General features: G+C 48.3%; 1 protein-coding gene across 1 annotated transcript in view; it reads right to left on the bottom strand.

Moving 5' to 3' along the window:
• LOC137438962 (prolactin-releasing peptide receptor-like) overlaps window positions 1-21,531 on the bottom strand; it is a 106,129-nt gene that overhangs the window by 13,489 nt on the left and 71,109 nt on the right. The window lies entirely within an intron of this gene.

The following is a 21,531-nucleotide window of genomic DNA, read 5'->3' on the forward strand; positions in this document are numbered from 1 at the left end:
GACCTCAATAATAAATAGGATTTTGTCAGACCACGCACTCTATCATTTGATGAAGTTTCGTGAATATCGTTTTAAAATTGTGACCTGTAGGTAAGTATAAGTGAGCGGACAGACAAACAAACACACATGCAAAACACACACACTCACCAGAGTGATAAACATACTTGTCAAAAAAAAAGTTTTTTTGCCAAATAACAAACAGACAAATGAAAAATCACCCATAGAGCGACACTTGGCAAAACAGAACAAAGTGTAATGGCGCTCAGAGCATTCTTTTAACCTCAAAAATAGTTGTTGGTTGAATTCAGTTTGCTGTTATGTAAATCCCATTCAAATTTCAAGTGAATCGAATGAAAATTGAGGATTTTAGAAAAAAAATTAAAAAGTGGATGACCTTTGGCCTACGTTGACTTTTTGGCCTACGCTGATCTCAAAAATAGTTGGTGGTTGAATTCAGTAAGCCGATATGTAAATCCTCTTCAAATTTCAAGTCAATTGGATGAAAATTGAGGATCTTAGAAATTTGAAAAAAAGTGGTTGACCTTTGGCCTATGTTGAACTTTTGGCCTAAACTAATCTCAAAAATAGTTGGTGGTTGAATTCAGTTAGCCGATATGTAAATCCTCTTCAAATTTCAAGTCAATCGGATGAAAATTGAGGATTTTAGAAATTTGAAAAAAAAAAAGGTTGACCTTTGGCCTATGTTGACCTTTTGGCCTATACTGATCTCAAAAATAGTTGGTGGGTGAATTCATTTTGCCGATATGTATATCCTATTCAAATTTCAAGTCAATCGGATGAAAATTGATGATTTTAGAAATTTGAAAAAAGTGGTTGACCTTTGGCCTATGTTGACCTTTTGGCCAACGCTGATCTCAAAAATAGTTGGTGGTTGAATTCAGTTTGCCGATATGTATATCCTATTCAAAGTTCAAGTCAATCGGATGAAAATTGAGGATTTTATAAATTTGAAAAAAGTGGTTGACCTTTGGCCTATGTTGACCTTTTGACCTTTTGACCCCAAAAATATATAGCATTTTGTCGGACCACGAACTCTACCATTGGGTAAAGTTTCGTGAAGATCGGTTTAAAATTGTGAACTGTAGGCAAGTATAAGTGAGCGGACAGACAAACAAAGACACACACACACACAAACACACAAACCGGAGTGATGAACATACTTGCAATTTTGCAAGGGGGTTAGATGCAAGGGGCTAAAGGTGGTGGAAGAAGAAATGCGTGCAAGGGGGTTAACACGGAGAGATGCAGAAAATAGGGCAAAATGGAGAAGATTGTCATGGGGACCGCAAGGCTAACCCCCGCTCTAGCAGGGAAAATGGCCTTAAAATGCATGTTGTTGTTGTTGTTGTTGTTTCTCAAATGCCTCCTTCCACTCCCCCAGTACTTCGTGCATCTCCCACCCACTCTCCATCCCAACAGCCAGATTGGCCGCATACAATATCCTCCCCAGCATACCTTTCATGTTTACCTACCCGCTTACCAGATACCATGACAAACAGGAGTGGGCCGTGAGCACTTCCCTGCCTCAAACTGATGTTCACATTGAAACTTATCAGATATCCTAGGATGAACCAAAGCTCTTCCCTTCATTCCCTTGCACATCCGTTCCACCAACCTAATTTCTGCTTCTAGCACGCTCTCTCTCATCCATCTCAGCGTTGCCATAACCATCTCTCTAGGGACAATGTTGTAGGCCTTCTCCAGATCCACAAATCCCAATGTCATTTCACCTTGCACCTCCAACCTCATCTCCACCAGCTGTCTCAGCATGAACATCTCATCTGTCATTTCCCTACCCTTTCTAAAACCCCTGCTGCCCTTCTCCAATCTCCTTTTCCACACTCTTCCTTATCCTCCCATCCTGAACCATCTCCAGAAACTTCATGACATCACTAAGGAGTGTAATGCCCCTGTACTTTCTTGGATCTTGAACATTACCCTTCCCCTTCCATATCAGCACAATTAACCCTGTACTCCAATCATATGGAATTTAATCCTCTCATACATACACTCACCAACCTCTTCATCCAACTGACACTGACTTCTCCTGCTGCAATTATCAGCTCGTTACACACCTCATCAATGCCTGGGCCCTTTTTCATTCTCTTCAATGCCATCTGCACTTCCTCTTCTGTTATCTCCACCAACTCCACTTTCCCCTCCTCATAACTCGGTAGCTCCAGCTCGTCGTTGCTTCCTCCCGGTTCAACAGCTCTTTGAAATATCCTACCCACACCTTCAATACTACCCCGTCTCTGTCACTAACCTCCCGCCATTATCCTTAATCACCACCCCCACCCCCCCCCCCCCCTTCATGTCCTTGTTATCCTCATTCCTGTCACTAGCCAATTTATAGATCATCTTCCTCCCACCATCCTCTTCCAACTTGATGTAAATCTCATCTTCCATATCATTCTTTACCTTATCCACAGCTCTCCTTGCTGCATTCTTCTACTGCACATACAGGTGCAACAACCTCGCAACTGACTGCCTCCCTCTATCCTTCATCTTCTCTATCCTTTTCCAAATCTCCTGCTTTTCACCAACTGCCTTCTCTACTTCCTCCGTCAACCATACCTGGATCATATCCCGAGACGATGCACCCTTTCCCAATGTCCTTCCACACAACACTTCTGCAATTCCCCTAAATGTCTCTCCATACTTCTACCACTCCTTCTCCAAGCCTTCTGCTTCTTCGCTAAGTTGCTCATACCCCGCCGCCACCCTCTCTTGTACTCTATGGCGACGTTTCTCCCTACACTTCTCCCACCTAATAACATTCCGACCCTGCTCTTAACCTCCCTCCTTTTCTTCATCCTCACCACAAACACCACAGGCTTGTTCTGGGTGGTAACATGCTCTCCCACCACTGCCTTGCAATCGTTAACCCTCTGCAGCTGTCGCTTCCTTACCACCACTAAATTCAGTTCTGTTCGGTGCTGTCCACTCCTATAGGTAATCTTCTGGATTTTCGACTTTTGAAAAAATGAACCAGCTATGGCCCTCCCATTCTTTGCCAACAGCTCCACCAGCTCTTGACCCTCTCCATTCCTTGTTCCCTAATCAAGTTTACCAACACGTTCCTCTTCACCTGGCTTCACTATCCCACATGTACATTAATGTCCCCCCAATGCACAGCATCACCTACATCTCAACCATTCCCATCATCCTCTTCAGTGGATCCCTGAAATCCTGTTTCCCCACCCCTGACCTTCCCGTTTGTGGCCACATCCTGACGTAACACACATAATTTGCCTCTGTATCACCACCCATGTAACAAGTATCCATCCATCCCATCTTTCCACTCTGACCACCTGCTTGCTGATCTCTTCCGATACTTGCACCGCGTTGGTTGCCATTGCTGTGGCGGGTTCGGGTGGTCAGCGACGGCTGACCAGAACGTCGGAGGGTCACCAATGAAGCGCGGTGCTACGCGCGCTTACTTGTATAACAAGGAGGAAGCGGACAACGCGATAAGTTCAAGAGTCTTTATTATAAGAGCTCAACTGTAGCACTGGAGCGCTCCGGGCTGCGCGCCCGGTGTATATCCCGCGGCCACGCCTACCCCTCGGGCGTGGCCGCCGCCCACTTGGTGCGCGGAATGATGCCCTCACGCCAGTGAGCTTTCGTGTCCGCCACAATATCACATGACATGGCCCCGCAAACAAACCAACGCAGCCCACAGGTAGAGAACAGGTACCTTGCGTGTCAAAATAACCACATAATATATTGACACTCCGCACATCGCGGTTGTTTGCGCTGGAAAGTTACAATGTATAAGACAGAACTCGATGTCAATTAATGTTTTAAAAATTACAAAAAAAAATAAAAAAATAGCACCGCAAAGCGGGCGTAACCCCTCAGCCCATGGTGGAAACCAATTTCAAGATGGCTGCCCTGGCGGCCATATTGAAAATCGCAGCATGCCCATTTTCGAAAGGAACCTTCCTCTACTCAACCCCAACACACACTGCAAAAATGGATTTAATCGGACAAGCCCACCCCCCTCCCCCCTTCCCACGCCTCCTCCCCCCAAGCCCTTTCCCTCCCACACATCTCCCTGCTCTCAAATGTGTGCTCTCAAGTGTTTGTGTGCTTCCCCTTCTCTCCCCATCTTGTCTTCCGCTCCCTCTTTTTATGTATTTTGTCTGTCTGGTTGATTTGTTTGTGAAGTAAATGTCAGCTCTTTCACGAGCCTCGATTCAGTATACAAAAAAAAAAACAACAAAAAAAAAACTATTATTCCTATGCCATTACTCCTTCCATCCCCACTCGCATGCAACAGCTTGTATCCTCCTACCAAACTACTCCACTTGTCTCCCTTCTATCTTGTCTCCTGAACACACAACACTTCCAACCTCCTTTCCTGCGTTATCTCCACCACCTCAACCCCTCACCTCCCCCCCCCATTGATCCCACATTCAAACTACCAAGCCGTACCTCGCTTCTGAACTCCTGCCCACACAGCAGAGCCGGTACTATCTTGATTAATTTGGGACGCTCAGGTCATCAATCGGCAGCGCTGTTATCATAATCCTGTGTGTGTGCACGCACACACACTCAGGCACACACACACACACCGTTATTTCTCCACTTGCTCCTCTCATCCGTCCCCACCCGACTCCTCTCCCCCATTCTCAAGGCACTCATCCTCACCTCCACCCCACTCTTTCCTCTTTGGAAATCACCTTTTTGAATCTCCATCTAATATATATTTTTCTTTTTGAATCACTTCAGTGTTTCACAGTCAGTCAAGATGATGTCCAGCCAATCATTGGTAAGGTATAACCAGAATCAGTGGCATGATGGTTGGAGCACCTGCTCTTTGTGTAGGAGGTTGGCAGTTAGAACCCTGGCCGAGTCATGCCAAGTAATTAAAATATGGTATGTCCTGCTTCCTTGCTCGACGTTAAAAAGGATGGAGAAGGGACAGAAGCATATTTGGCAAACATAGCACAGACTTTGATGGGCTAACTTGCATCCTCCTGTTTGAGGTTCCTTTCAAGGGAACTCATATTGTAACTAAAAAAAACACAATTATTAACTTGACTCAGTTGCATATTTACTTTATTTTCTTTTCTTTCATTTCTTTCTACACGTGTAAATAAAACAAATCCCTCCATTGCTTCAGCGGCGGTTCCACCTTCCTTAAACAATCCATATTTTTTGTATATAAAGGCCATCCATTAAAGGATCATTGAGACGAAAGCAATAGAGATGCCATGCCTGGATGGAAGGGGGGGTGAAGAAGGTGCCTCTTTTTGCAATTGCTGCCGATATCCGCGGGTGTGTGTGAAGTCTGGCATTGCCATGTTGAATGAGGAGGAAGAATTCTCTCACATTGGTGTTGGGCTTTGTGTTAATAGTTCTACACATCGAGTCTACAAATATGAGTATCCCGCATGCCAGAATTTTTTTTATGTCCACCAAGTTTCGTCCGCATCAGTCCATAACCTTTTTGAGATATCCTGCTTGCAGACAGAAACAAACAAGCATGAAAACATATCCTTCCTCCAGCACAGGTAACTATTGGTTTTGAACTTTATTATTATCCACATCAAAATCAACAACACTTTGTCTACAATATCTTTTATAAAGTAAAACGTTTGGTTACTTACAGTGCATTCAGAAAGTATTCAGACCCCTTCACTTTTTCACATTTTGTTATGTTGCAGCCTCATGTTGAAATCGTTTAAATTCATTTTTTCCCTCTTCAATCTTCACTCAATACCCCATAATGACAAAGAGAAAACAGGATTTTAGAAAGTTTTGCAAATTTATTAAAAGGAAAAACCTGAAATATCACATTAACATAAGTATTCAGACCCTTTGCTATGACACTTGAAATTCAGCTCAGGTGCCTCCCATTTCTCTTGATCATCTTTGAGATGTTTCTACACCTTGATTGGAGTCCACCTGTGGTAAATTCAATTGATTGGACATGATTTGGAAAGGCACACACCTGTCTATATAAGGTCTCACAGTTCATAATGCATATCAGAGCAAAAACCAAGCCATGAGGTCGAAGGAACTGCCTGCAGAGCACAGAGACAGGATTGTGTCGAGGGACAGATCTGGGGAAGCCTAGAAAAATATTTCTGCTGCATTGAAGGTTTCCAAGAGCACAGTGGCCTCCATAATTATTAAATGGAAGAAGTTTGGAACAACCAGGACTCTTCCTAGAGCTGGCCGCCCGGCCAAACTGAGCAATCGGGGGAGAAGGGCCTTGGTAAGAGAGGTGACCAAGAACCCGATGGTCACTCTGGCTGAGCTCCAGAGATCTTGTGTGGAGATCGGAAAAACTTCCAGAAGGACAACCATCACTGCAACACTCCACCGATCTGGGCTTTATGGCAGAGTGGCCAGACGGAAGCCTCTCCTCAGTGAAAGACACATGAAAGCCCCCTTGGAGTTTGCAAAAAAACACCGAATGGACTCTCAGACTGTGAGAAACAAGATTCTGTGGTCTGATGAAACCAAGATTGAACTGTTTGGCTTCCGTCTGGCCACTCTGCCATGAAGCCCAGATCGGTGGAGTGTTGCAGTGGTTGTTGTTGCAAAAGACCCCAAATACCTAAAAGACTCTCGAGATCCTTAAAGACCCCCAAGACCCAAATTGCCACAAATACCGAAAAGACCCCAAAGACCCTTAAAGACCCAGAAGACCCAAAAGACCCAAATGATCCTTAAAGACCCAGAAGAACCAAAAGTCCATAAATACCCTGAAGACCCAAAATACCCTGAAGATCCAAAAGACCCTCAAAGACACTGAAGACCCCAAAGACCCTTAAAGACCTAAAAGACCCCAAAGACCGAAAATGCCGCAAAGACTGAAAAGACCCTGAAGACCCCAAAATACTACGAAGACCAAAAAGATGCAGAAGACACATGTAATCATGTTTCTATAGCATATAATTAATAGATGTACTCAGGTTTCTATAGCATGTAATTAATGGACGTACTGTACTCATATTCCAATGGTATGTATTTAATAGACATACTCAGTCAGTTTTCAATGTTATGTAATTAAATGACATACTCACGTTTCAATAGCATGTAATTAATAGACGTGCTGTACTCATATTGCAATGGTATGTATTTAATAGACGTACTCGATCAGGTTTCAATTGTATGTAATTAATAGATGTACTCATGTTTCAATAGCACGTAATTAATAGACGTACTCTGGTTTTAATTGGAGGTAATTAATCAACATAGTCAGGTTTCAATAGTATGTAATTAATAGACGTATTCAAGTTTCAATGATATCTTTTTTTTATTATAATGGAGCAAACGTATGTGGTTATGTGTGCATATTTGTGACCATAATGTCTTCTTCTTCTTCCTCAAAATTGCTTTAACAATTCCATTGTGTTATTTATATATTTAAAGCTAACGGAAGAAACACATTCGTGACTTACCTCCTGTATTCATCAGCGCTACTTTTTGTTACTTTGACTTGATTAATCGAGATGAAGTTCGTGATAATATGGGCAAAACAAAATATACGTCATAAAAACCCAGCCGGAAGCCAAAGAGAGGTGGTGTATTGGGGGCATAGCTACTCTGTGAGGCTGGAAGTTCGACCTTCCCATCCAGTTTTTGATAAATTTACTTGGACCTTCCCCTCCAGGTCTAACCCGTCATTTAAAATAAATATAAATTTGTACTCAGTTCATTTATTTAATATGTGCTGGGTCTGATTTACAGTAGATATTCAATCAGAGAACAACATATACTTGGCCGACCTCCCCCACCTTCTCCCCACCCCCCCCCCCCCATTCCCCATCCACCCCACCACCGTCACCCCCAGCACCATGCACCCCATGCCCCCTCCACCATTCCCCCATGACCCCCAATACACTGTCACCACCACCAACCGCCACCCACCATTCCTGCTATCCCTCACTCCCTGAGAAAGCAGACATGGCCAAAGATGCCTATCCCTCTGAAACGACGTGTGGTGAGACGTGCGAAGCGCGCCGAGTCATGCTAGTATATTACAATACTGTATAGGCTTGGGCCTCAAGAACATCAGAGGTGTGTTCAGTTACAACGTTTCTGCCCTCCACTCTCTCTGTGGTAATAAACCCTTTGTCCATTAAAAAAACGTGCATGTGATCATTCAAGGTATGGGTCTTTGCTATGAAGCCGACTGAATTGACTTTGAAAAACAGGTAACAGGCCATTTGGGAAACACGCATTTAACACGCATATTTAACATGCATATCGCTGTTCAAAAATTAAAAACGCTATATTTTTTAGGGGGACACATATGGGCCTGATTAAACCTAACAAATAATTTAACACTTGACCCAAACAAATGCAATTGAAATCTGACACAACAAAGCTCAACAGTGTATTAATCAGCAGAGACAACAGTGTATTAATCCTAAAGTGTAAAGCCCACAAGGAAACAAGATGGCGGCCATATCATTTTGTCTCGACACCATGGTGGGTGGAGTCAAGCAACAGATGTGGGTGTGGTCCGGCAACTGTCCGACCAATGTGTGCACATTTTAAAAATAAACCCACAACAAAAACCCCAACAGCAGCAACAGCAACGCGAAGCTCTTGTGGACCTCCGACATTTGCCAGGTAAAAATAAACCAATTTTTTTTTTATAGCACCTTTCATGGAAAAAAATCGCAATTATCAGAATTTAATTAAGAATGAAAGAAGGATTGAAAATTTCAAAATAAAAAATTGAAAAATAAAAACATGTAAATTACACTTGATGCAATAAAATATACGAAGAGAAAAAAAATACAGCAAAGAAGAAAATAGAGAGAGTCAAAGAAGAAGGTAGACTAACCCAAAGCCTTTGCTAAAGGATGTCTTTAATGAGGTTTTACAAACAGAGAGAGTTGGAGCAGAGCAGACATGAATAGGAAGGGTTCCCAACCTGGGGACCATATTTAGAAAAATCAGTTACCGACGGTTTGAAGTCTAGGAATAGTTTAGGAGACGAAGATTTACAGAAAGCAGAGAGCAAACTGGATTTCCGAAGAAATTCAGTGATGTATGGCTTTTTAAGTGATGACTGATTTTGTAGATGATTGGGTGCTGTTCCTTTAGTCCATGTATGATATGACCATGTTTTCCTGTAACAATTCATGAGGCATAATTCTGAAGCAATTGAAGTTGATGAATTGAAGACTTAAGAAGAATAGGGAATAATAAGTTACAATAATCATGGCAACGGATGATTAAAATGCAAAGCAAAGTTGCAGCTTTTTCTGATCGATACAATAATGTATTTTCACAATCATGTTTTTAAATACGAGCTGAATCCATACAAATTCCAAGATTGCCGATTTAGTCAATAGGAATAAGTTTATGTATGGACCCATGGTCACTGCAAAAAGATTGGATTTTGAGACGTTGTAGGGAAACGTCTATAAGTACAGGTCAATTTTTGTCTCTTTTAACTTGAGACAATTGCTGTTTAACTATGATAAGAGAGTGGACAAACCAAAGGACATCAAATTATAATGTCAAAGGAGGATTTCTTAAACCAAGATAGAGATACATATAATTGGGTATCACTAGCCTGACAATGAACAGTAATGTTATGTTGTAGCGGCTGCCGCTGGGTTTTCACAATCGCCTTGCACCTATCAAGGACGCGGAGCGATCACCATGCCGGGCTCGTCCAGGACGCCCGGGCAGGCCCGCGCTCAACTTGCCAGGCCTCGGTCGGGTCGCCCGGGCATGCCCGGGCATGCCCGGGCAGGCTCGCCCTCAACTTTCCAGGCCGCAGCCAGGACGCTGGGCCACGCCCCCTGGCGCCGGGCCTGGGCAAACGCTCCGGGATAATTGGTATATATATTGCCGCCCGAAAAACGGGTTTTCAGTGTGCCTGAGTGTTTGATTTCATTAAAGCAACTCGGATGAATTCTAGCTTTTTGTCGCGTCCATTCTTCCGATCGACGTGGGAGCCCCAGCTCCTTCATTGGTGACCTATCGACATGGACACGGCAGTCGCCCTTAAACTGCCTACCTTCTGGGAGGCTCACGCGGCGGTTTGGTTCGCGCAGGCGGAGTCCCTGTTCGCCCTGCGAGGCGTCACGGCCGACGACACCCGCTTCCACCATGTGGTAGCTGCGCTCGGGTCGGCTACCGCGGCCCGCGCCCTGAGCCTCCTCGAAAGCCCGCCAGCCGCTGACAAATACGGCGCGATTAAGAAGCTGCTCCTCGATGCTTTCGCCCTCCCATCGGCGGAACGCGCACGGCGCCTGCTCAAACTGCCTGAGCTCGGCGACACGCGCCCTTCCGAGCGAATGGACTACATGCTTTCACTGCTCGGCGAGCACTCTCCGGCATTCCTGTTCCGGGAGCTGTTCCTCCGTCAGCTGCCTAACCCGGTACGCCTCGCCCTGGCAAGCACGACGATCACAGATCCCCGGGCCCTTGCCAGAGAAGCCGACAAGATCTCCGCCGCAGGACAGCGCATCGCAGCGGCGACATGGGACCCACCGCTGTCCGACGCAACACCCATGGCGCCCGAGCATCCGGCACGGTCGACGGCCGAACTGCCGACGCAATTGGCGGCCGCTCTACCGAGCCGACCACCTCCAGCACGACGACCGAGGCCTCCACCTGACCAAGCGTGGTGTTACTATCATGCCAGGTTCGGACAGAAGGCCCGGACATGCCGACCCCCGTGCACCTTCGGCAGGCCGGGAAACGGCCGGGCCGGCGTTCATTACCAGCCATGAGCGCCGGCCACACGGGCAACTTACTGTTCATCACGGATAAAGCGTCCGGACGGCGCTTCCTGTGCGACACCGGCGCCCAACTGAGCGTCATACCCGCCTCCGACCAGGACAGGCAATCCGCGGTTTGCGGCCCCTCCTTGGTTGCGGCCAACGGATCGACTATCCGCACCTTCGGCCCGCGCAACGTCACCCTCTGCTTCGGCGGCCAACGCTTTGCTTGGACGTTTGTAACCGCCAACGTGCCCATGGCTCTGCTAGGCGCCGACTTCCTCTGCGCACACGGACTGCTGGTGGACGTCCAACGGCGCCGTTTAATCAACGCTGAAACCTTCAGCTCCCTGGTATGCACATTGAGCAGCTCCGCGCCGACCGAGCTGGCATGCACCGTCCCGGCGGCGAACGAGTTTGCTCGCCTGCTCACGGAGTTCCCGGCCCTCACGCGGCCGACGTTTTCGGCCGTCGCAGTACGGCATGGGATCGAGCACCACATACCAACCACGGGCCCGCCGGTCTACGCCAGGGCCCGCCACCTCGACCCAGCCAAGCTCGCCGTAGCGAAGGCCGAATTCGACGCGTTGGAGCACCTCGGCATCGTGCGGCGCTCCGATAGCACGTGGGCCTCGCCACTGCACATCGTGCCAAAGCCGGGGGGTGGATGGCGCCCGTGTGGCGACTACCGCCGTCTCAATGACGCTACCACCCCCGACAGGTACCCGATCCCGCATATCCAAGACTTCTCCGCCCGTCTGGCGGGACGGGTCATTTTTTCGAAAATTGATCTCATACGGGGATATCACCAGGTACCTGTCAGGGCGGCAGACGTCCCTAAAACGGCAGTCATCACGCCGTTCGGCTTATTCGAATTCTTGCGGATGCCGTTTGGTCTCAAGAACGCGGCTCAGGCGTTCCAGCGCTTGATGGACGGCGTGCTGCGTGACCTGCCGTTCCTTTTCGTTTACCTGGACGACATCCTCGTCGCCAGCACGTCCCGGGCCGAGCACCTCCTCCACCTCCGAACACTGTTCGGGCGCCTCAGCGAGCACGGCCTCATCGTCAACCCGGCCAAATGCCACTTCGGCACGACGGCCATTGATTTTTTGGGCCACCACATCACCAAGAACGGGGCCGTGCCGCTGCCAACCAAGGTTGAGGCCATCACCACGTTCCCGCGTCCCCGCACCATAAAGGCCCTGCAGGAATTCCTGGGAATGGTGAATTTTTATCACCGCTTCGTGCCCCGCACTGCTCAACTCATGCGGCCCCTCTACGAAGCCCTCCGGGGCAAGCCGGCTAAGCACGACATCGCCTGGTCCGCAGCAATGGATGCGGCCTTCCAACGCTCAAAGCGGGCCCTCGCCGACGCAACACTGCTCGCTCACCCGGTGCTCAACGCTCCCATCGCCCTCACCACGGATGCCTCCGACTACGCGGTGGGCGCCGTACATGAGCAATGGGTGAACGGGGTTTGGCAGCCACTCGCTTTTTTCAGCCGGCAGCTCCGACCGAACGAGCTCAAATACAGCACGTTTGACCGGGAGCTCCTCGGTCTACACCTGGCCGTCCGCCATTTCCGCCACCTCCTGGAGGGCCGACCTTTCACGGCGTTCGTCGACCACAAGCCGTTGGTTTACGCCATGGCCAAGGTCACGGAGCCATGGTCGGCCCGCCAACAGCGCCACCTCTCCGCCGTGTCGGAGTTTACCACGGACATCCGGCACGTCGCCGGCAAAAACAACGCCGTGGCCGACTGTCTTTCCCGGGCCAGCGCGAACGCGGTCCACCTGGGCGTGGATTTTGCGCTTATGGCGGCGGACCAAACCACCGACACCACGGTGCAAGCCCTCCGGGCGGCGGACACGGGCCTCCGCCTGGCCGACATCCCCTGCGCGGACACTGTCCTGCTCTGCGACGTCTCCCAAGGCCAGCCTCGCCCCATCGTGCCCGTCACCTGGCAACGCCGCATCTTCGCCTCCCTCCACGGCCTTTCCCACCCGGGCCGGAAAGCTTCCCAGAAGCTGGTGTCGGCGCGTTTCGTCTGGCACGGCCTTCGTCGGGACGTCCGCGATTGGACCAGCACCTGCACGGCCTGCCAACGGGCCAAGGTCCACCGACACACCCAGGCCCCGCTGGCACCTTTCACCGTGCCCGAACGACGTTTCGACCACGTCAACGTGGATCTGGTGGGCCCCCTCCCCCCGTCACGGGGGTTCACACACCTGCTCACCATGGTGGACAGGACCACCAGGTGGCCGGAGGCCGTTCCCCTCGTCTCCACCACCACCGCCGACGTGGCGCAGGCTTTCATCGCTACCTGGGTCGCCCGCTTCGGCGCACCGGCGGACATCTCGTCAGACCGCGGACCACAGTTCACCTCCGAGCTGTGGGGCGCGGTCGCCCGCAACCTGGGGGTCAAGCTCCACCGTACTACGGCCTACCACCCCCAAGCAAACGGGTTGTGCGAGCGATTCCACCGCTCCATGAAGGCCGCGCTCATGGCCGGCCTTCAAGACGGCGGTTGGGCCGACCGGCTGCCGTGGGTCCTTTTGGGCCTTCGCACGGCCCCCAAGGAGGACCTCCAGGCATCCACCGCCGAGCTTGTCTATGGCCAGGCGCTACGCGTCCCGGGCGAATTCGTGCCCGACGCTACCAGTCCCTGGTCCGCAGCTCACCAGCGCTCGGACCTCCAGGAGGCCGCCCGACGGTTTGCCCCCATGCCAACATCCCGCCACGGTGACCCCCAGTCCTACGTCCCCCCAGCACTCCGCACAGCGGAGTATGTTTTTGTGCATCACGACGCACATCGGTGGCCACTCCAGCCGCCGTACGACGGGCCCTTCCGGGTGCTGCGACGGGACGACAAGTCGTTCGTCATCGACATCGGCGGCAGGTCGGACCGGATTGCGGTGGACCGCCTCAAGCCGGCGCACGTGGACGTCGACCACCCACCACGGGTGGCCCTTCCGCCGCGGCGAGGCCGCCCCCCGTCCACGGTGCCCCCCACTCGACCGCCCACCACCTCACCGGACCCCCTCCCACGACCCGCCAGGGGTCGCTTCGGCCGGGTCATCAGGACCCCCCTCAAATTGACCCTGCCGGTGCAAGTCGATTCTGGGGGGACGTGTGTAGCGGCTGCCGCTGGGTTTTCACAATCGCCTTGCACCTATCAAGGACGCGGAGCGATCACCATGCCGGGCTCGTCCAGGACGCCCGGGCAGGCCCGCGCTCAACTTGCCAGGCCTCGGTCGGGTCGCCCGGGCATGCCCGGGCATGCCCGGGCAGGCTCGCCCTCAACTTGCCAGGCCGCAGCCAGGACGCTGGGCCCCGCCCCCTGGCGCCGGGCCTGGGCAAACGCTCCGGGATAATTGGTATATCTATTGCTGCCCGAAAAACGGGTTTTCAGTGTGCCTGAGTGTTTGATTTCATTAAAGCAACTCGGATGAATTCTAGCTTTTTGTCGCGTCCATTCTTCCGATCGACGTGGGAGCCCCAGCTCCTTCAATGTTAGTAAATAACGTTACATAATAGGTGAAGATAAATGATGAACAAGTAGAGCTAAATTCAAAGTACACTGCCCCATGCCAAATAAATAGGTAATATATCCTCCAGCTCGTGACGTTGGCGCCCAGAAATGACGCTGTGCAGCACATGGAGATGGTATTGGGGCGGAAGCAGTGAACAATAATTGATTGATTAATTGGTTTATTGCGCAGTAAAAATAAATAAATAATAATCGTAAAATTAATAATTTCTTCATCAATTAGCTAATAGCATTCTAAACCATCACTGTTTCATCCAAATCTGTAACATTTTGAAAATTGAGTAATTACTCGAAAAATTAAATTAGTAATCGATCAATTGATTCATCAATAAATCAAAAATATCCTTCATAGCCTAATCACTTGGTCACTGTCATGTCCAAATATCAGCTTCCTACCTCAAAAGGTGCCTGATATATTGCCCGGATGAGAAAGAAAATAATTATGTAATTAATAAATCTATATTAATGAAGTAATCAATTAATTGATTGATCAAAAATAAAAATATATACTGTTTTGCCAATGCACTTCCTCATTATTGTGCCCAAATTTCAGCTTCCTAGCTCAAAAGGTGCCTGGGATATTGCCCGGATGAGAAAGAAAATAAATATGTAATTAATAAATCGATATTAATGAAGTAATCAATTAAATGATTAATCAAAAAATAAAAAATAATACTGTTTTGACAATGCACTTGCTCATTATTGTGCCCAAATTTCAGCTTCCTAGCTCAAAGGGTGGCTGAGATATTGCCTGGACAAACAAGAAAGAAAACAAACAAACAGAGTGAAAACTGGGTTATTAAAAGAAAATGGAGGGGGACATGAAGAGTTGTGATGGCAGAAGAAAGAATGTATGTATGGAGTATTTCAGCAGAGCGATTTCAATGCCACTGCCTTTTTGATATATAGAACACAGTTTTATCATGTCTTGCACCCAACCTCACAATAAAAGGAAATAGAGGCTATTTGGGCTGAAATGGTCACTGACGTCAAAGGACAACCAAACACTGACTGAATTCTAGTTGTAAACATTACAATTGGAACAATATTCCATAAATGTACATTATGAATGTGTCTAAAAAACATGACAATAAAATGTATTATTCTCTGTAAAACATACAGTGAAACGTGAAATGCAAATGCACCCATTCTCATTGTATTACATGTGTCATAATTAACAATTTATTACAAACAGCTCTTGCATTCTCTTCCCACTAATAATACCTAGAATGGCACTCCGTAGAGCGAACAAGGCTGAACAGTTTACGTTTTGTATCCCACTGATGGGCCGGATCTAAATTTGGACCTGAACCAAAATCGAATTGGCTTGTTATTTTTGAAATATCATGCTGTATATTGGTTTTGGTCCCATCTCCCAATGGTGAAGAGTCATTTATAAAATAATTTTTTTATCGTATCCAGATTGAATAAATTCTTCTTCACCAAATTGAATCAATTCTTCCGTGTCACACACTCGACCTGCCCACGAACTTTCGGCCGAATCCGTTCATAACTTTTTGAGATATCGTGCTATGCAGTCACGTGAAAAAGTAAATACACCCCATGTAAAGTTTTGACTTTTTCAACATATTTCGACATACAGCTATTTGATCTTCATTTCAACAATATTGATAGATAAAGGTGATATAATATAACAAATATCATGAAACATTTACATTTTGTAGTCCATTGTATAATTTAAATAAACATAAATGCAAATTTTGCATGTGGAAAAAGTAAGTACACCCTTGGCTCTAATAGGTGGTATTGCCCTATTTGGCAGAAACCTTGTGGTCAAATGCTGTCTTTGGTTTTCGCCAAACATGTCTTCTGGTACTGTGGCCAAATAGCTCTACCTTTGACTCATCTGTCCAGAGCACATTGTTCCAGAAGTGCTGGTCTTTGCCTAGGTGTTCATTGGCAAACTTTAGTATTGCCCTGATGTTCTTTCTGGACAGCAAAGGTTTCCTCCTGGCACACCTCCCATGTAGATCAAATTTGTGCAGCCTCTTTCTAATGGTAGACTCGTGCACTTTGACATCAACAGTGGCAAGAGCTACCTGTAGGTCCCGTGATGACATTCTGGGGTTCTTAGAGACTTCTTTCAGCATCTTGCGGTCTGCTCTCGGGCTGAACTTGCTGGGTCGGCCTGGCCTGAACAAGTTGGCAGTTGTTTGGAATCTTCTCCACTTGTAGATGATCTTCCGGACAGTCGAATGATTGATTTCAAATTGTTTGGAGATCTTTTTAAATCCCTTCCCAGACTCGTAGGCATCTATAACCTTCTTTCTGAAGACCTCAGAGAGCTCTTTTGATCTAGGCATGGTGACGCTGCACACTTCAACAACAAAGAGCAAACCAAACTAAATGTCTGAGGTTTAAATAAGACAGGTTCCTCCAAGATCCTCTCCAACGATGTTCTAATCATTTGCACCTGAGCTGGTGCACCTGATTCTAATTTTAGGTATTTGAAGTAGTGATAAATGTAGGGGTGTACTTACTTTTTCCACATGCGAAATTTGCATTTATGTTTATTTAAATTATACAATGGACTACAAAATGTAAATGTTTCATGATATTTGTTATATTATGTCACCTTTATCTATCAATATTGTTGAAATGAAGATCAAATAACTGTATGTTGAAATATGTTGAAAAAGTCAAAACTTTACATGGGGTGTACTTACTTTTTCATGTGACGGTATATAGTTTTTGGCCCTCTAAAAGGTGAATAATCCGTTTGAAAAAATAGTATCCATGTCCGGATATTCACAAAAATCTAATCAATTCATCCTTATCACACACCCAAACTGTCTACCAAATGTCGTCCGAATCCACACACAACTATTTGAGATATCTTGCTGACAGACAAACAAACATCCAGAGGTGAAAACATTGCTGCTGCCCACCTTCTGTGGTGAAAGTAATAATTCCACAAGAAAGAGCAATCAAAGATTGCAAACCCTCACCAGGATGTATTTTCAGTGGTTTTTAAGGCTTTTGGGTTAAAACAAATATGGCGGCCGAACCACGTAAACGATGACGTCATTATTTTTTTTCTAAACTAATTTATTCCTAGATTATGCTCTAGAAATTTCATCTTGATCGGATGAAGTTTTGTACTTGTCGAATTATTACGTCATAATGGAGGGACCTATGACATCATCATTAACATATTTTATTCCCCATGGAGAGTTTTTTTGCAATGAGCCATGTCCCAATTTTTTCTATTCAGCGCTTTCCGAGATATAGAGGTGCAAGCTTTTTCGATTTTTCCAAGATGGCGGCCGAACCACGTGACCTATGACGTCATAGGTATCGTAAAAAAATTCTGCAGGCGGAGTTTCACCTATGGTGAAAATTTCCTGTCAATCAGACCAACGGTTGCAGAGAAAATCATATTTATTTTGTGCGGACAAACAAACAGCCAAACGGTCTCAAATGCAATACCATCTCCTCAGGCGAGGGTAACAATAATATTGTCGTGCGAATCCCTCTGGTTAATACCAGGGACCGTGGATGGACCAAACGGATTTACAGGAGGTGACGACCAAATATGGATTTTGCTTTGACTCACAGGAAGAGGAAGGGAAGAGGCAGATGCGGCAAAAGCGCTTACCTTGAGCGAACCGACGGCAGCTCCGATCCTGCAGAGGAATTAACTCAAAACGGGAATCCGGGGTAAAATTTACAAAAATAATGGTTCATTAAGCGGAACCCGATACAATGAAGCACGACGGTAAATAAATGATAATCCTAAATTGAGATCACACACACCAGACTCAACAACAGGACACAGGAATGAATGAAAGGAAAATAAAGCGTATGGCGTGTATGAAATGTGTGAAATGTGGGGTGTCTTAACTGTCCATCGTCTTATAGTGTCTCATCCAACGTGGCTCCATTCAGCCCCGCTCGTGCGCCACCAGGCCTCGAATGACCCACTCGCCCCAGCCTCGCCTGTTCAGCGGCATGCCTCACTCCAAGCTCCAAATCAATCGCACATGAGGTTTCGCCCGCTCGCAGCACCAAAAGCACCGAGCACCAAGCACCGCTCCAAGCACCACGAAGAAAGCGATCTCCAATCTCAGCGCAGAGAGCACAAGACGCCGTGCAGCGTCAGAAGATCAGCGAAGAAGAACGGGCAAAAAGGGAGAGAGGGCCAAAGGAGAGCAAATGCGAAAGCATGCTATGAAAACCCAAGAGAGCTGCTGAAATGTCGTGCAGCGCAAGACAGCCAGAGAAGGACGTGCAGCGCAAGAGGGAAAATGTTGTCCGGCATGCGCTTTTATAACCTGCGGCGGTGACGTCAGCCTTGGCGCGCCACTCAATCAGCGCCTCGTAGCCTCCCGCCGTTCACCGAACCTTCTCGCATCTCTCCACGTCACTGCCGCTGACTTCCTACCTATTCTCCTTAACATGCTAATCCCCTTAAAAATCATGCAAATATGTACAATGATTTCATTTCGTTGTTCCTGTGGAGGGAGGAAACAAACAACATGCAAAAACTAACTTCACCACAAACCTTACCCTTAACCAAAAATTCCAAAACTCTATTAAACATTTGTACATACCCCAGTCTACAGACCGCGTCCCCCGGTGGATGCCACAAGACGCAACCTTACCTGCGGGGCCATCCCAATGCACCCCTAAATTTCCACGGGCCCTGTCCACGTGTTACAGGTGAGTGACATGGCTCGGTGGATTTCGCCTTCACTCATTCAAGACAACCCCTTAACCACTCATACTCATTCCAAAAATCATCACACAAAATCATTACTAGCACTTATTTCATACACCCCCCTCCTGCAGGGCCATGGCATAGATGTCATTCGTGTGTGCGTTCACTTTCTACTAGGCAGCGGGGAGGTACCGCACAACAAAGATGTTGGGGGTGCTTCAGGCTGTGGTGCCCGCAGACCCAAACACAAGTCAACCAACTCAAGAGTTCATTGCCTCCCCCCCCCCCCCCCCTTTACCTCTTGGCCCCATGACAGCCCAACAGCCCTTTCCACCATTACCCCACCAGTGAGGGTCTCCATACACCAGGCTCCAATGCCTCCTGCTTCTGCGCAGCTCCACGGGTCACCGGGGGTCTCCTTTTCCCCTCGGCGCCCAACCAGACCCTCCACCGGCGAGCTCCAATTTCCAGATACCACTGGCTGCCAGGTGTAATTTCCGCAGAGGGGGGGCTGCAGGCATCGCTCTTCAGAGCTTGATATGTACCTGCGGACACACATATGTTCCCCACCCACAAGATCCCAAAACACATTTCCTCCCTCGCTGCCATTAAATTTTCCACACATTTCCATAGATGGTGTTACAAAAAAAAAGATGTTTCAAAGGTTGCCATGGCCTGCTTCACGTGAAATCCCATTCACAGTTAACCAATACATTTCCAAGAGCACATGTCAAAACTCAATAATCATCACTCATTCATTATCTCCAACTTCACGACCACATGAAAACACATAACCACAACACAAAAACAAACGCCACCCACAAGACTCTGTGGCAGCCATTCCATCCCCCTCACCGACCATGTCATCACTCTCACCCGCCTCCCAACTCCAAACTACATGTCCCCAATTTAACAAGCAAGTCCTGAAGCCTGGGACAGTACACCTCAAAACACTCACCTCAAGTGCAGGTAGTTGCAAGTTGCTCAGACCCAAAATGCCATCCACCCACAAAATCCCAAAATTTCTCATTGGACCAACCAAATTCTTCCAAATTTCTCTTTTGTCCCCACTACACTGGCAGGTATGTGGGTCCGCATCCAACGGTGAACCATTCTAAACAACTACCTGTGGCTACGACAGCTCCGCACCTCTACAGTGCAAGGGTCATCGGGACAAGGTGAACAGTCAAACGCCAACATGGCCCATGTGTCCACAAGGGTACGACCCATCATCCATCCTTCGGCCCCTCTGTGAGGAACACAGCTGCACCAGCCCCAGCTGGCCAATGTGGTGAGCACTTGCTGCCCACACCACCATTCCCAAGGCCTCGGACCTGGGGGGCACGGTCGCAGTGCGTGGCATCCCAACAGCCATGTCCCCTGCACCTCCACATCATCCCCCAGTCCGACCACATGCAGCCCCCAGTGCCCACCCACACTTGAGCACACCAAGATCCAGTCAACAGCCATGCTCCACAAGGAGACCCACCCAGAAGACATGGTCCACACACCTCGGACACCCATAGCACCACGTTGACCCTCAGACTACCCAACTACATCCTCATAACCCCGCGTCCCAAATATTGGCGCACTCGCCCCCACAACCAGTTGAGGCTATGTCCTGCTAACCTGTCAATTTTATAACAGCCTCCAACACTTTGGTCTACACACATGGATCAATAATGGTGCCACTGATGTCAGTGACCACCATGACATTTCAAGATTCACCTTTAAATTTGCATCTACCCTCAGATTACCCATGCCAAACATTTTTCACATTTTACGAAACTCACCAAAGAAGGGTGCTTCTCCATACACCAGCCAGCCGAGCATGGCCCATATGCTCGGCACGTTACAAATTCCCATTCAACACTCCCATGGTTCTCTTCTCAAACCGAGAGTCCACATATCATAACGAGACATCTGTGGAAGATCATTCTCACCATCATGTTCCACAGATGCCCCAATGGTTGTCCGGTGGGCTATCTCATTCCTGTCCATTTGGTTCGACCTGCTTCCATAGACCAACACAGCATGGCAGGTCACCACATGCTGGCTGTCCCAGAGTCTAAGGAGGAGGGTGCCAGGCCGCATGCCTGGGTGGTCACCACATCAGGCCCAAGTTGGCCGTCATCAAAGCACGCCAACACCAAAGCGCGACCCACAACACCTCCCCCTAGTGGTCCTCAATAAATGCCATCCCAGGCTTGAGAAACCACGTCGGACCCCCCCCCCCCGGAGGTCTTAACCCCCACCAGCGTCCGGTGACCCTTTCGGCCCGAGCCACACGCTCGGGCAGTGCCCCGACAGACAAGGGATGCCACACTCCACCAGACCCCCCGTGGGGCTCAGGTCACACCATGACACCCATGGCTGGACCCCATGTCCAAATCTCGCCAGTGCAGCCCCCCCCGCCTGGCTGGCATCCCCAAATTTTGAAAGGGGCAACTTTTGCCCGAGGCCATCACCAATGACCTCGCCTGGTCCAAATTTCGCAGCCCGGGGACGAACTCCAGCATGGCTGGCGGACTTCCTCTCTGGTCGTAGTCAACGTGTGGCCCTGAATGGGT

Source organism: Myxine glutinosa, chromosome 1 (genome assembly GCF_964187855.1).
Source record: "Myxine glutinosa chromosome 1, kmMyxGlut1.1, whole genome shotgun sequence".
Classification (NCBI taxonomy): Eukaryota; Metazoa; Chordata; class Myxini; order Myxiniformes; family Myxinidae; genus Myxine; species Myxine glutinosa.